We start from the raw sequence: 17094 nt of genomic DNA on the forward strand, positions 1-17094 counted from the left end.
GGCAGAGGAAGACTTACTTTTGATGCATGGGTTGTGTGAAAATGCATAGTGTCTGCATAGGAAATCACTTACAAGACCATATTGCGACCGTTTCTACAGTATTTTTCTGTTGATTGGCACCCATATCAATAGTAAGCATGAGAACTAACATCGAAAGAATTTAGAGATGCATAGCTCTGGTCGTAAAAGGTCCTCTAGCCCATAAAAATATGTAACACAAATTCTCGGGAAAATTAAATGGGTATCCTTGGATGAAAGACGACTTAGTTCTCTCAGAACCTGTTGGTTAATTTAGAGAACCCATATTCGAAGAATACTCAGTGACTTCCACCATCGTATAAGCCCGTGTATGGATCATGAGAATAAGGAAAGAGAGATTAGGGCGTGTACAGAGGCATTTAGAGAATCGTTTATCCCTCGATTAGTACGCTAATGGAACAGAAAAGTCCGCAGCTCGTGGTCGCGCGGTAGCGTTCTCACTTCCCACGCCTGGGTTCCCGGGTTCGATTCCCGGCGGAGTCAGGGATTTTCTCTGCCTTGTGTTGACTGGGTGTTGTGTGATGTCCTTAGGTTAGTTAGGTTTAAGTAGTTCTAAGTTCTAGGGGACTGATGACCAGAGATGTTAAGTCCCATAGTGCTCAGAGCCATTTGAACCATTTTGGAACAGAAAAGAAATTCCTAAGCACTACAGAGTGGTCTGCGAAATGCATTTATTGTTGCAGATGTAGATGTACACATGCTTAAAGACAGCAATGACAGACCAGCAAGATGCGCGCTGTGAGGCAGATATGGAGATAAATGATAAAGCAGATACTAAGAAGTAATGGAGCACAGAACTGAGAGGAAACTTTTGAATTTGATATTAAAAGAATATCAGTGAGGCTGATAACGATTATGATGGTAATTTTGGCTATGGTGAAGCAGTTTTGATTATATTCACCAGGTGAATTTGCATTTTAGTTCAAAGACATTCTTTTGCACGAAACATCATCTATCAACTGATGTTGCAATTTGCAGTTACTACCACAGTTACTTTTCTACATTTAACATTCCATTAAACTACTCTGTTCTCAGATCTACATTTACATCTACATAAATTCCCGCAAGCCACCATAATCACATGATGCATGGTGGAGAGGGTACCTTGTACTACTACTTGCACTTTTCCTGTCCAACTCGCAAATGGAGCTTCCGTGCGAGCTCTGATTTCTCTGATCTCTCCTTCGCGGTTCTTACGTGGGATGTGTGACGGTGGAGTAGGATCGTTCGGCAGTCTGTCATAAATGCCAGGTCCCGAAACTTTCTCAGCAGTGAAACTTCCTGGCAGATTAAAACTGTGTGCCGGACCGAGACTCGAACTCGGGACCTTTGCCTTTTGCGGGCAGTGCTCTACCAGCTGAGCTACCCCAGCACGACTCACGCCTCGTCCTCACAGCTCTACTTCTGCCAGGAAACTTTCTCAGCAGTGTTTCGCAAAAGTAATGTCTTCTTCCCGCTAGGTATTCCCAACTGAGTTCATGGAGCATTTCTGTAATACTCGCTCGGTGATAGGAACTACCGGTAACAAATCTAGCAGCAAGCCTCTAAATTTCTTCAATGTCTTCCTTTAATCCGTGATCCCAAGTGTACCAGCAGTACTCAAGAATTGATCGCCCAAGTGTTCGGTATGCGGTGTCCTTTCTAAATGAGCTACTCTTTCCCAGAATTCTCCTACTAAACAGAAGCCGACAATTCGCCTTCCCTCAAAGCAAGATCACAATTTAATTTAAGTGCGAGATAATTCATCGCAAATATGAAATGATGGTACATTAATAACCGCTGTAACCTCTAGAACGTTGAATGCAAGCATGCAAACGTGCATGCATTGTGTTGTACATGTGCCGGTTGACAGTTTGTAGGATGGAGTTCTATACCTCTTGCACATGATCGGTCAGTAATTGTTTGTGGATGACGTTGCAGATATGGTACGATGACGTCCGATATGTGCTCGGTTGGAGACAGAGCTGGCGACTGAGCAGGCCAAGGCAACATGTCCACACTCTCTAGAGCTTGTTAAGTTATAGCAGCGGTACGTGGGTGAGCATTATCGTGTTGGAAAACACCCCCTGGAATGCTGTTCATGAATGGCAGCACAAAAGGTAGAAATTCCAGGTGTAAGTCCAGGGTGTCTAGCACACAGACAGGCTGGTTGCAGGCCCTCGACTGCACTCCTTCTAATCAACACACGGCCATCACTGGCACCGTGGCAGGAATGGGTTTCATCACGAAAGTCAAGAAACCTGCACTCTGCCCTCCAAAGATCTTTCGCTTAACACCACTGAAGTCGTAAATGGAGGTGGTTTGAGTTCATTGGAGTGCACGCTACAGGCCGTTTAGCTCGGACTTGACCCTGAAGTAAATGACTTGTGACAGATTCTAGTGTCAATGTGGCGCCAATTGGTGCTCAAATTGCTGCCGTACATGCAGTACAATGTGCCAGAGCCACAAGCCGAACACGATGGTCTTCCCTCTTGGTAATGCCACGTGGTCGTGCGGAACCCAGTCATCTTGCGACCGCTGTCAGCAATCATGTACAGTGGCTACATTTCTATGAAGAGTTTCTGCAATATCATATACGGGACACCTAGTTTCTCGTAGTTCTATTACAGGACCTCGTTCAAACTCAGTGAGGTGTTGACGGTGGTATCTTTGTCGGCTTAAACGCATTCTGGACTAACATCAACTCACCACGTCCAATTTCAAAGGTAACTAACGCTCACGACCGTTACAGCATTTATGTAGAGCAAACCAGATTTGCATCCTCATAGTGGCGCTACTAGCGTCATTCTAAGGAGAATGGGTCGAAAGATGAACAGACATCATCCTTCTGACGTGGAAAAACGCCTGCTAACTTTAATTTAGGAAGCACAACTCCTTCTCGGTGTTCAAATTTTTCTACCGTCAATGTATTTAATTGGCGTCGCTGTGTTAGGCAGCACGCTGCTAATGATATTTTAGAACATTACAGGATTAATTTCCACTAATATACATTAAATTACATTTTACGCATATAGAGCAAGCCATCAGTAACAACACCAGATGGAAACTGTATAAAAGTCATTCTGTATCCTACTACAGTCACCCAGAGACGCCACTTCCCGTACACAACAGAAATATCAGCAAACAGTCGCAGATTGCTCATTCTCCTATCTGTCTGATCATTTATATATATATAGGGAAAAAGAGTGGTCCTATCATACTTCCATGGGGCACTCTTGACCATATCTTTTTCTCCAACGAACACTCACCGTCCAGGACAACGTATTGCGGTCTATTGCTTAAAACGCCTAGGAGACACTCACATATCTGAGCATGTATACCGTATATGCGGACCTTTGCTAACAATCTGCTATGTGGCTCTTAGCTCAAACACCTTCCGGAATTCTAGGAATATAAAATCTATCTGCAATTTTGTCATATGATGACATGGTGGAGACCGTGGCTGTTGTTTGAAGACAAATGTTGATGGTGTTGGGATAGCAACCAGCCACAAATTTACTTTCAGTTCCTTTATTCAAAGGGTACCTTACCGGTTTCGAATCGTTGTGATTCATCCTCAGACTGTTTACACGCTTTCTTTATAAAATGTGGTGTGTTTTTTACAGATAAATTGTCGTAAAATATAAATAATACGTAATTATAAACACGCCACACACAGATGTTTGCGTTAGAGATTTTCGTTGCATGTGACTTACGTGAAATGTCCGTTTGGAGTGTTTGTTTTCATAACATTCGTCCAACAGATGTGAATACATTCCCACTGCATTATTAATGTAGCACACGTAAATTTTTTTTCACTGAACACTTTAGATTTGTCACTGAGAAGATTTCTACCTCACACCACATGTTTTGATACGTACAAAGACGTTACAAACATATGAGTATCAAAGATGCTATGATATATCGTAACATTTGACGATGATGTCCTATGTTTGGAAAGGATCGTATATTCATTTACGCAACTGCAATGCCTTTTGCACTGGAACAGAAACATTGATTTTTTGAGTTGATATTGTTACATTCATTATAAAGTTGTTTATATAAAAAAAACAACGAAGTATTGCTAGACGCATGAAAGATCTCTTGCGCGCGTCGTTTGGTGATGATCGTGTGCTCAGCCGCCACTTTCGTCATGCTTGGCCTCCCAGGTTCCCAGACCTCAGTCCGTGCGATTATTGGCTTTGGGGTTGCCTCAAGTCGCAAGTGCATCGTGATCGACCGACATCTCTGAAAGACAACATCCGACGCCAATGCCTCACCATAACTCCCGACATGCTTTACAGTGCTGTTCACAACATTATTCCTCGACTACAGCTGTTGTTGAGGAATGGTGGTGGACATATTGAGCATTTCCTGTAAAGGACATCATCTTTGCTTTGTCTTACTTTGTTATGCTAATTATTACTATTCTGATCAGATGAAGCGCCATCTGTCGGACATTTTTTGAAGATTGTATTTTTTTGATTCTAACAAAACCCCATGTCATTACAAGCATGTGTCAATTTGTACTTCTCTATCTACATTATTCCGTGATTTATTCAGTTTTCAAATTTATAATGACTTTTTGATCACCCGGTAATATATATATATATATATATATATATATATATATATATATATATATATATATTAGGTAAAATTGTACATTATTTAATTACATTTATCACCTTGAGAATTATAGTAACATATAAATTTGCTACTTGATCTGCAATTAGGCATACTAATATTATTTACTTTGGAGGTTGGAAAATAATTTTTGGAAATTTTTCAGGAAAGGGGTGTTAGCTAACTCTGTTTGTTCATTAAGGATATAGTCGGGTGCAGTTTTTGTACATCTTTGATACTCATGTGTTTGTAAGCTCTTTGTATGTATCAGAACATGTGGTGTGTGGTAGAAATCTTCTGAGTGACAAATCTAAAGTGTTCAGTGAAAAAAAATTACGTGTGCTACAATAAGAATCCAGTGGGAATGTATTCACATCTGTTGGACGAATGTTATGAAAACAAACACTCCAAACGGACATTTCACGTAAGTCACATGCAACGAAAATCTCTAACGCCAACACCTGTGTGTGGCGTGTTTATAATTATGTATTATTTATATTTTAGGACAATTTATCTGTAAAAAACACACCACATGTCATAAAGAAAGCTTGTAAACCGTCTGAGGATGAACCACAACGATTCGACACCGGTAATTTGTCTTGAAATCTATTTGTTGCCCCTCATCCATCGTTTGCAGTTGTCTCAAATTACGAGTAAATTTTACAAATGCTGTTTTATGTTAGACGTTGGAGAATACTTGCAATTGTTTTCCAATATGAATTGGCATTCTTTGTTAATTTTTCCTCTCATATTAAACGAACACTCTCCTCAATACGCTATACATACTAAATGATGACATATTTCTGTCATTCTGAAACACGGAGTAGAATTGAAGTCGGACAAAATTCACAGTTTCTTTAACGATTTGGCTCCTGTTTCATATTTCTTGTACACAGAATCTAAAGATACTTCACAAAATATGCATATCAAATGAAACTCTTGTAAAACACGTTTCTAGGCCTTGTGATTCATAGTTTTCCTGCGTGAAGTTAGGATATGATCGATAAGCACCAGCTTTGTATGAGACCACCCACCACACAACCACTAACGGGAAACAGTTATAATGACCATTAGGGAGGGACTTCATTAGTTTAATGAGCAAAATGTTACGATCGCCTCTGCCAGTTTCTGTATATTGAGATTGTGTATAGCAAAAGTAATTTGGTTTGGGATAAGTTATTTAATATCCTATACGCTGATGAAGATCGAGACAGTATCCGGTTCCAAGTATGATGTGAATTTACGCATCTAACACTCTATCAAATTATTCGCAGGAGAAACGGGAAAATTAGTGCAATCACTCAAGAATGTCGATTGCTTATTCAGACTGTATAAATAATATCCTAAATGACTCCACATGCTACGATTCTTTATGTTGTTCGCTTTCGTGACTCTAGATTTTCTACGACGCAAAACCCAGGCGTTTCGACCCATCCAGTGTTCGTATGAGTTATCTTTACTTCAACCTCAGTTCTTCTGTATCAGCGTACTCAATGTTTGTTAAACAAGTCACAAATACGGTAATTTCCTTTTTTTGTCATGTTACTGTTGACGTTGCTGATTACAATTCCAAAACTGGGAAACTCTTAGTATTGGAAGGATTTTATAAACAGTAACGACTCAAAGTATGGTAGTTTTCACATTCAGACGTTCAATTTCTACTGAGTATCAGAGAAGCGATTTTCATATGGAATTTATGTTTATATTACAGATGACTCTAGATTCTACTATCAGAAAAGTATAATGAAGGCGATAGAGCTGTGATTCTGTATGCATAGCATAGCTTCCTTTCGTTACAAGAAATGTCCCTGTACGCGATGGATTGGAAATATGTTAATCAACTCCACCCCTCACTCTGTTTCGTACTCTGGTCGCATTCACTCACTATTGTTCCTCCGAGAAATACATTCACAAGCTTGAATTAATTGTTTCGTACGTTATATCAACAGAATCAAAAGAAAAGCTAAGCAGTGGATGATTAGTGCTGTATCAGTGGCAACTTTGGTCACAGTGTGGATAACAGGCCATCCAATGCCAGGAAACGCCTAAGGAAGAAGCATGGCACTCACAATTACAACATGATCTACTTACTCACAGGTCACAAAAGGTCCTGCCGGGACCTTCTCGGAATAAATAAAAGGGAAATTAGTGAATGTACCATCGGTGTATAGGAGGTCCTGACCACACTGTACTTATTTGCCATAATATCCGAATAAAAATGGTTCAAATGGCTCTGAGCACTATGGGACTTAACATCTGAGGTCATCAGTCCCCTAGAACTTAGAACCACTTAAACCTAACTAACGTAAGGACATCACACACATCCATGCCCGAGGCAGGATTCGAACTTGCGACCGTAGCGGTCGCGTGGTTCCAGACTGAAGCGCCTAGAACCGCTCGGTCACACCGGCCGGCCCGAATAAAAGGAATTGCATTCTTGAAAGAGGCTTCACTCAAGAGTCAGACAAGAAATTACTTAGTTCTCCTTCGATATAGCAAGTGACAAGCGTATTACCTTTAGTGATTTGAGAAGTTATTCATGCAAAAAAGACAATGTCAGTGAATGCCGCAGTGGCGTGTCAAGATACAGATAACAGTTCCGTACTCAGCCTCATGAGCAATCGTGACACCTTGGATGGCATTATCAATTACGAAACTGTAGCTATCATCCTCAAAGCGAATGTCATATTTGGCAACTATCTCCTAGATCTTTTAGAGGATGTACTGCAAGGAAAACAGAGGTAATAAGAATAACCATTTTAAACAAGTATTTCACTTAATTTTAAAAAATGCGTAACACTGTGCTGTCTATGCTAATGTTATTTTATTTTGCTACCGGTTCTGGTTCTGAACCATCACCACCGGCAGGAAAATTATCAGAGATGTATCACATGTCATACGTGCTTTAAGACATAACATGTGATACATCTGTGACAATAATAACATTATTAATCACTGCTCAGTGTCATGCCTTAAAAAAAAAAAAAAAAAAAAAACACTGTACGTGCTGTTGACCGTCGTTTAAGCAAGATATATCACTGAAGTGGGATAAATAGTTAAATCACAAAAATTTCTGCGATCTAGCGGTACGTACAGTAACCGGCCACAGAAAGGAAACAGGTTTTAAGTCCACTGATGCAAAATAAAAAGTGTATTGGTGCACAGCGTTGCATAAACGCTGGGGCAGAAAATTAAATATAAATAACAGTGCCAGACTGTCAAAATTCATTCAGTACGTTTATGTTGTTCCAAAATAGTGACTGAGCTTCATCATGTTCTTTGTGATAAAAGGAAGGAGATTATTTCGCGTCGCGTGTGGCTCACAGACATCGTGGATGTTATACGAAGTAAATAAGTATGCCTGAGTGGCTTTCGTCCATTCGGTATATGCTAGTTCGACTTTTCAATAATCCCAAAAAAATTACTATTTCGAAAGACGCCAACAGTGTGGGAAAGTACAGGGACTGGGCAAGAATGTGAAAACACACAACACATTACCACGTCTAATACAGTTTAAGAAGACAATTGACATTCGAAACAGCTTGCACTTGGGCAGAGTGGATGAATATATTTTTAAAGAGTATCTTATACCACTCTGTCATGTATTGTTTTAAAGGGAATCTTATACCGCTCATCCTGCAAAACAGTGGCAAGTTCAGGCAACGATGAGGGTAATACTATGCTCTGGTGACTGTAGTCGTCAAGACAGATAAAAGAAGTTAATCCTAGTGTTCACAAAACCCGCTCATGATGATTCGAGCTGTGTCAACAAGGGCCCTATCGTCTTGGAACACAGAATCATCAATTGGGAAAAAATATTGTACCATGGAATTGCCCTGATCAGCCAAAATGGTCACATACTCCTTAGCAATAATGTGGCCCTGTAGAGTAACTATGGGTCCATGGAACACCACGATATGGCCTCCAAAGTCATCACTGAACGACAGCTGTTTTTCACTCTTCAGACGTAAACTCGGCCAGAAGTTCGAAACAGTATGAAACAAGACACATCTGACCAAATAACTTTCGTCTACTGCTCCATAGTCCATGGTTTTATGACCTCTGCATTACGTTTTCCTGTTACAGGCACTTTCGTAACTGATGAATGGTTAACGAATTCCAGATCGCCCTGCAATTCCCTGCTTATATTGATGCTGACAGGGTTCGAGAGACCTACATTCAGTTCCGCAATGACTTTTGCAGTTGTCATCCTGTTATTTTTCTAAACAGTTCTCTTCAATGTCTGTCTGTCGTGATCACTCTGTCATCTGTGCTGAAACTTAGCTTACGATGCTTTTTCGTTTTTCGTTCATGCGATGTAAATCTTCTCCACGATGTCTACTGAAACACTTCGGCCCCATTAATAGCGGAAGCACCCACAGTACGAACACCAACAATTTGCCCACGTTCGAAATCACTTTGCTCCCACATAACGCGCTCACAACTACACAAAATATTGTTCTGAGCACGACAGACTCTTGCGATGTATTGAGGGCCTTGCACAGTTGCTATTCGTGATCAAATACAACTGTGAAACGTTCAGGCTTGGCTAGCATCTACGTTTATGCTCAAGCATGCATATCTCCCAGTGCTTCCATATTTTTGTCCAACCCCTGTACGTGAAGTGTGTCAAGCTCAATCAGACCTAAGAAGACCGAAACTCGTCAAAAAGTACTAGCTCGATGTGTTAGTACACGTTTCGATGAAGTGAGAAATCTTTTTACTTGACGATAGCAGTTAGTATGTCTTATTTAACGTAAATAGAACAGCGTTTCACAATAAGCAAATGTAAACTCGACAAGGAATATCACAGTGGGTCAATAAATATGGGACGAACTCATTCAGTGGGCAAAGCAATCGATGAAAAAAGGGCGGTAAGGTTGACTAGCGCAATAATAAGCAAATAAATGGCAAACATGTTGTAAAATGCCTTTTTCTTGAAGTATGTTTGGGGAATATGAAACATTTCTGGAAGACAATCGTACTTACGTTCAGACTTCTCTAAGTGTGACACGCACTACCGACAGATTAAAGACGTCTGTCGTTAGTATCTCTGTTGTGATATGATCAGGTACTTATCAAAATTCGGTTTTAATGACGCTAACAAAATACTGGAGTTCGTGAAAATTGAAACACCAAGATATTCGTATTCTGAAATGAACATTACGCCTCAAATTAGATACACGGCACGCACATACCCAAATTCTTGGGCTTACAGAACAGACTTGTGACCCTGACAGTTCTGTGTGGCGTAAATACCCTACGTTCTACAATCAAAACGTCTCATCGTCATGTAATCGAATGAAAGACAGTTTTGAATCATTCCGGAGGATTTAGGCTACGTGTTCATCTTCATATCGCACATTATTCTCGTTAGTTACTGCAGTACCACGTACGAACAAACTGCCTGCGAACTAAATACGCAATGCGAGCATTACAGGCGAAAGTGCATACCACTTGGTCTCTGCTTTTCTTCGAAGAAACCCTACGAATTCTACTCCACTTTGGACCTGGCTTGAGTAACTACCTGAGTGAGGGCGGTTCGTCTAGCATTAAAACCAGATACTGGACAGACTGCCCTCAATATGTAATGCTCTACATTGCTACATAACGCTCCGAACTATCGCACTTCCCATTTGCCAACCACGCCGCTTAATCCATGAGTACCAAATATACTGTGCAAAAAATTTAATTTTAAAATTTTGATCAAAATTCACCTTTGTCAAGATTACAAGGAGAAATTATCAAAAGTAAACACTAAGTTGTTTCAAAGTTGGGGTTTCACTCTGGAACCAGTAAGACATACAGTTTTCAACCACCCACCACTACATGAAATATATTTGAAAGCAAATTCGCGTTTTTCTTGGACAGTCCCCGATCTCGAAATTTCCGTGAACTCAGTGTACTATGCTCTTCTGTTCTGTGGTCTCACACGCGCATCATTGTAGTAGCAGCGCGGATTTCACGACTCGAGAAGACAAATTTATATCCTATAAACCGATCGTTAAGCTTCGTTCTAAATCTTCTACATGTCGGTCTCCGCCCTTTTAATATCGACAAAGAATACTGACACTTGCATTCAGTTTTCCATTCCGACAAGGACCACAGAGCTTCGTGTAACTTTCTCCGTTACGAAAGAGAAACGGTGTTGGGTTATGAAGTACATCACCTCTCCGTGCATGTTACCAGTTTTTGCTTGTACTCCATTCTACAGATTCTGCAAGCCCATTTTCTAGCATTAGTGATCTTTCGCGTAGTCCCATACGATTCTGTAAATAATATATAATTAAATAAAAATGTTATTTTTAGTCTTCATTTTATCTTATAAAGAACTAATTTTAATATAAATAGTTCGTACAACACGTATCAGCTTTTCGTCAGCCATCGAGTTGCAGTCGTTCGAATGTTATGCATCAATAAAGCTTTCAAAAAGTATGTCTTTGAGCAGCCATATAGCTTATTGGTTAATTTTATCTCTCAGAATTAATATTCCAGCTAGTTATTGTCATAGTTGTAAAGCTGTTGACCTGTTGGTATTAATGTTGTAGAAAACTGTACAAAACACTGTTATCTGATCTATGCCTGATAAGTGTTTATAGTGCGCGTAAGCAGTAAAAGTGTTTCAGCATCAAAAAAACAAGCAGACTGGCAGTGAAGATATTTCTTAATAAATACTGAGGCGAATGACTGTGGTAAAATATGATTTGAATTCCTTCGGTTACACATAGACGTAATACCAAAATCAATAATGCTTGAGTAAACCGGTATGTCTCGTTGATTCAACCTCGTACTTCGTCATCATGCTCCTAGGACTACCTCGTGTAACCGTTCGGAATCGGAAAGAAAGTACGACCAAAGTTCGTGTTCTGTCGACGAGGACTTTTTCTCCAATTTATTGGCTTTCGAGCCGTGCGCATTCAAAGATCTCGACAAGAATGTCAATTACGACGATACGAAGTAGGGACAACACAGTAGCCAGTTCCCGAGTGGAGAAAATCTCCGATCCGGAAGGGAATCGAGTTAAGGTCCCTTCGCTTAACAATCCGCCTCGTTGACCGCGCAGCTACCGAGGCGGACGAACGACGATGTTAGCAGCGTCCTTGCCAAACGAATCACCGCACCAAATACTGGAAATTATTAGGGAGACCACTCAAACATGAATATGGTTATCCAGTGCGGGAATTTGTTTCTTCCAAATATTCGTAGAGAATAAGAAGAATTCATTTCTCAGATTTACTCCTACTATGTAGATTTTATCAGCCTGCATTCCTTCCATACACAAAATTCTACGTATCATCTGGGTGTTGGGGCCCTACTGCTGAAGAAACGTGGATATTCAGATAAACCGCGACTAGAATATGTAGAAGGCGTAGAAGTCGAATGGTGATGTGTGGTTACACAGTACGGTATTCCTTGGGACTAAGGAGACCGCCCAGTCTCTGTTGTATTAGTGTACTCTGACAGAGGATGCATTTACGATCTCCCGAAAACTGAAGACACTGATGGAGCGGGCTCCTCGCTGACTGGCCAACACGAGCGGATTTAGTCTTAAAAGTGTAAATATCTTTGAACGCTTAAAAGAAAATAATTCCCTGTAAACAGCATGCCTTCCTAATGGTTTCGCGCACGATTAGACATACTTCCTGCTGTCACGCTGTCAGCCTCTGCCTTCCATCTGACAAAGGGAATATCTGACATTTGGGTCACCGATTTTGATCAAGTTCTGCAAGGACGTTCTATATCGAAAACAAAGAGACACATGTTTCGGCTTTTTGCTGGGCACTACATAGTTTTTGAGAAATTTGAGGTCAAATTTGATGACGGGATATCGAAATTTCAATGCTATACATCGAAAGATCATCCGAAAACAAACAATTTCTATCAGTTCAATATGAAGTTCAACGTTAATAATGCTCTTGTTACTAATGTTTTTGTGTTTTCATATTGTAGGTTGCGCAGCCGTCATTCAAGTGGTCTAGCAGATCGAGGTCGGCGGTCGAGCAGTCACGGCGTTAAATTACGAATCTACTGGTCCGTGTTCGACTCTTGGTTGTGGCATCATCTCATTCGACATTGTTTCAATGTACCTGATAATATTGTGATAATGTTAACACCTTTCATTCCTTTTTTAAAATAAAACATTGCGAGGTGAGATTAACAATGAAATAAGCATATATATTGCAGTGGCAATTATTTTCATCGTGATTCATGACGCACTAGATAGGACTTTGGTAGATGATGATGCTCAACCGACTTACGCCGTGAAATTGATACCACTGCAGGCCGAGGTGGCCGAGCGGTTATAGGCGCTTCAGTCCAGAACCGCGCGACCGCTACAGTCGCAGGTTCGAATCCTGCCTTGGGCATGGATGTGTGTGATGTCCTTAGGTTAGTTAGGTTTAAGTAGTTCTAAGTCTAGGGGACTGATGACCTCAGATGTTAAGTTCCATAGTGCTCAGAGCCATTTGAACTATTTGATTTAATACCACCGAAACGCACCTCTATTGGTCAGCCTTGTGACGTTTGGTGTTTCCCAAAGGTGAAGCATTTTATCGCACGACTTAAGAAACATGCGCCAGCACAGAAGAGCAGAGAATTAAAAGATAGGGAGGATGCTATGAAGATTCATGCACTGGTCCATAATCATTTATCCGCCCCTGCTTTCAAGATATGCTTTTGTATGCTTGGTATGCATCCAAATTGACAACTGACAGATCTGGTTTTAGCAGCGCGAATCAGACATGTTTTCCAAGAACAGTGTACCGGAAAACATGTGTGTGTGTGTTGCCTATGATGTCAAAAATGTTTATGTTTGGCCAATTTCTATGGTACGTTTCACCCAACTGATTTGGAGAACGCGATAGACGATCAGTTAGGATTACGCAGTAATATACATTAAGCGTATTTTGTTTTATTATCACGATGAAAGTAACTGACACTAACTTATAAGACATAGTTATTTGATCACTAGTCACGCCTCCCGATCTTTTACATACAAAAAGGCACAGAAAGGTATTTTGATTACCATGATATTATCAGACACCCCGAAAAAGTATCGAATGAAAGATTAGTCACGAACTAAACTCGAACACGATCCAGCGGTTTATAGTCCAGTGCCTTCACCACTCGACCGCCGACCTCGCTTAGATGAACACACTGAACGACGTGTACCCATACTACAGCCTGAAAACACAAAACTCAAACATGATTAACTTTCGACATAATATGGTATTAATAAAATTATTTGTTTTTAGACGATCATACGATGTTTAGAGTTGAAAACACGATATTCCATAAAATTTTACCTTGATTTTTTCAAAAACTATGGAGTGTCTAGCAAAAAGCCGGAACACCTGTCTCTTTATTTTCAATATAGAACGCCCTTGCAAAACTTGATCAAAATCGGTGATACACAAATATATTTGAGAGTCATTCCTGTTTCGATCACAGTAACACAGGTGACCTACTAAATCGAACTGAAAGTACACCTAGGATGCTCTGTTGTCTGACTCCTATTTGTGTATCTCGTATGGCATAAATAATGGTGCACATGAAATTAGTGACCCCCCTGTTTTCTCAAAAATAAACTTAAAAGTATACCATGCAACGTCTGTTGCATTAGTAAGTGTATGACGTTAACATGATTTATCTTTACGGTGAATTAACGTAGTTTGATAAAGTGACTCTACGGCTACAGGGCCATTTAACTTCTCAGTGTTGAAGAAATATTCTACATAAAATTCCACAAAACTCCACTTTAGTGATTTACAACAGAAAGCTATAAGTCGAGAAATGTATGAAGAATACGACAGCATATAGTGTAGGGTACTAAAATGCGTTCACGGCCAACCTTTGCATACTTAGTCTGCGGTATGTGTATTACGAGGGCCGACTTCGGCAGACGAAAATTTAGGAAGTGTGCATAGCTCCCTTCAGAACTCCAGCGCACCGAACGGGCCAAAGTGTTTTAAGGAACATACACACTAGCCCGACGAGGGCCAAAGAAGGACAGCCGACCCTTCGTTGGCCGATATTTGCTTAGTGTGTACGGGCGCCAAATCGGAGCCAACGAAGCAGTTGGCCTTGGTTGCGGATCGGTCTACTTGCTGTAACATCGAAGCTTTTGGCAAGTGGTTGGGCTTGGGATTCCTCTCCTAGTATGGACGCCGGATTGAATGCTCGTTTGTTCAGTAGCGATTCGCTGTGCCTCTGTAACTGGTGTGCATCTAATTTTTTCAGGACAGCCACAAGTAGCACTTAGAATTTTTTGTTGACCGGCTTCGCTGTTCAGTTTAACAAGAGCTTCATTAGCAGCTCAGGAATTTACAGTTTAAAATACGATAATTGGCTTTTAAATGAAAGAGCGAAATCGACAAATAGAACATTCTGAAAAACTTAATTTCAACAGTCGCAGTTTCCCCTGCAGGCGGTACGTGCTCTAGATAAGGGTGTGTATTCATTGTGTTTAAAAATAGTGGAGTGTAATATGGAGAGGGAATTAATGCTGATAGTTTCATCGTGAGCGGGAATGTTTATCGACCATTACGAACGGCTATTATAAAAACAAACTGAAAAGATCAGAGGCTTCGAGGAAAATAATTGAGCCGTTAGAAAGAAATGTGAACAGTGTGAAAAAGAAAATGGAGTTTTTATTGACACAATTTCTCCGTGAAGGAGAAACAAAACTGGAAGTGACCATTAATCTTCCTGCTGCAGGTACAACTCTCCTAAAATTATAGAGCCTACAAAATTCATCAACAATTCCAAACCTGCAGCTTCCTGCGATATCAGCCACCAGCCCCTCGGCCGCACTTTCAAATACGTTGCCATCGCGACACGAGGGCGCTGCCACGAACGATTACGTCGATGTCAATGAGATGCAAGCATACCCTCCCCGGAGCTCCAGCCATGGGAATACTTAAGCTCGAACATTCATGCACTCAGCCCATTTTGTGTATTTGCCAGTTGAATGACATTTACAGACACTTATAGTGCCCAGAGCTCGACATCTTCTGAATAGATATTGTACTCAACAGTGACAAGTTTATAAATCTTTTGTATCTGTATATACTTCCACATTCAAATCTACTGTTATCTGCTGTTAGCAACTAACACTGCGAACAAGAACAAAGTTATGAATTATTTTTACTAGTTGATATTAGATAAATTAATATCTGAATTCTCTGTTCGTGAACGGCATCTGTTCCCCGCTCCTGTATCCGCTAACGAATGACACAGCGGGCAAAGGAAGACGTAACACTTTCATTTGGAAAAAAAATTAACAGGTAGCCCATATTCCAATACAGTTTCAAGGTAGACATTAATTTTCTCCCACCAGACTACTCTCAACTTTTTCTCTGATGGACAGCTTGTTGCAGTGAAATAAATGCTGCGCATGCGACGACCGCTGAATCCGCATCTTCGCTCGTAACATTGGCCGGTGAAACTGTAACTGAAACGCTACTTAATAACAATAGCAACGTCAGCAAATTAGCAGGCCAAATGCGATTCGGCATGGCCGAATCTCTTAGTCCCGAACCATTCGTTTGGTGGTCTTCGAACACCAATGCATTGGCGACAAACTTTCGGCCGAATAATGAACACCCATTTGTACTAATAACCAATCGAAAGAGTATATTTTAAAGTTTTGTTTACGCCATTGCAGGTTCCATTTTGCCTCACTGGGTGGCAGAGTGATAACAGTTTGCAAACTGGCGACTAATTAACACAAAGAATTTTATGTGTTGCAATATGAGAAGACATAATCGGTCACTATCGTGCAGCGTACATTCCGAAGATAGTATAACATACAGCCAACAACCAACCTAATACATACGTTAAAAAAGTTTTGTATCACCTCAGTTCCAAGAGTTCCGCAACCTGTACAGAAAATTGGAATAGAGATCAACATAAACATCATTTTCAACCTTTTTATTGCTCATGAAAACCACACATTGCATTTTGTATCACTATACAGCGAGACCTTCACAGGTGGTGGTCAAGACTGCTGTACCAGCCGGTACCTATAATACTCAGTAGTCCGTCCTCTTGCATTGATGCATGCTAGTATTCGTCGTGGCATACTATACACAAGTTCATCAAGGCGATGTTGGTCCAGATTATCACACCCCTCAACGGCGATTTGGCATACATCCCTCAGAGTGATTCGTGGGTCATGTCGTCCATGAACACCCCTTTTCAATCAATCCTGGGCATGTTTGATAGGGTTCATAACTGGAGAGCATGCTGGCCACTCTAGTCGAGCGATGTCGTTTTCTGAAGGAAGTCATTCACAAGATGTGCACGATGGGGGCGCGAATTGTCGTCGAAGAAGACGAATGCCTCACCAATATGCTACCGATATGGTTGCACTATCGGTCGTAGGATGGCATTCACGTATCGTACAGCCGTTACGGCGCCTTCCATGACCACCGGCGATGTACGTCGACC

General features: G+C 40.8%; 1 non-coding gene across 1 annotated transcript; it reads right to left on the reverse strand.

The window, feature by feature from the left end:
- Positions 1 to 1338: 1338 nt before the first annotated feature.
- Positions 1339 to 1412, reverse strand: Trnal-caa. The gene has a single exon. It is a non-coding gene; the product is annotated as a tRNA-Leu (tRNA).
- Between the last annotated feature and the right edge of the window lie 15682 nt (positions 1413 to 17094).

The sequence above is a fragment of the Schistocerca piceifrons genome, chromosome X (assembly GCF_021461385.2).
Source record: "Schistocerca piceifrons isolate TAMUIC-IGC-003096 chromosome X, iqSchPice1.1, whole genome shotgun sequence".
Taxonomy (NCBI): domain Eukaryota; kingdom Metazoa; phylum Arthropoda; class Insecta; order Orthoptera; family Acrididae; genus Schistocerca; species Schistocerca piceifrons.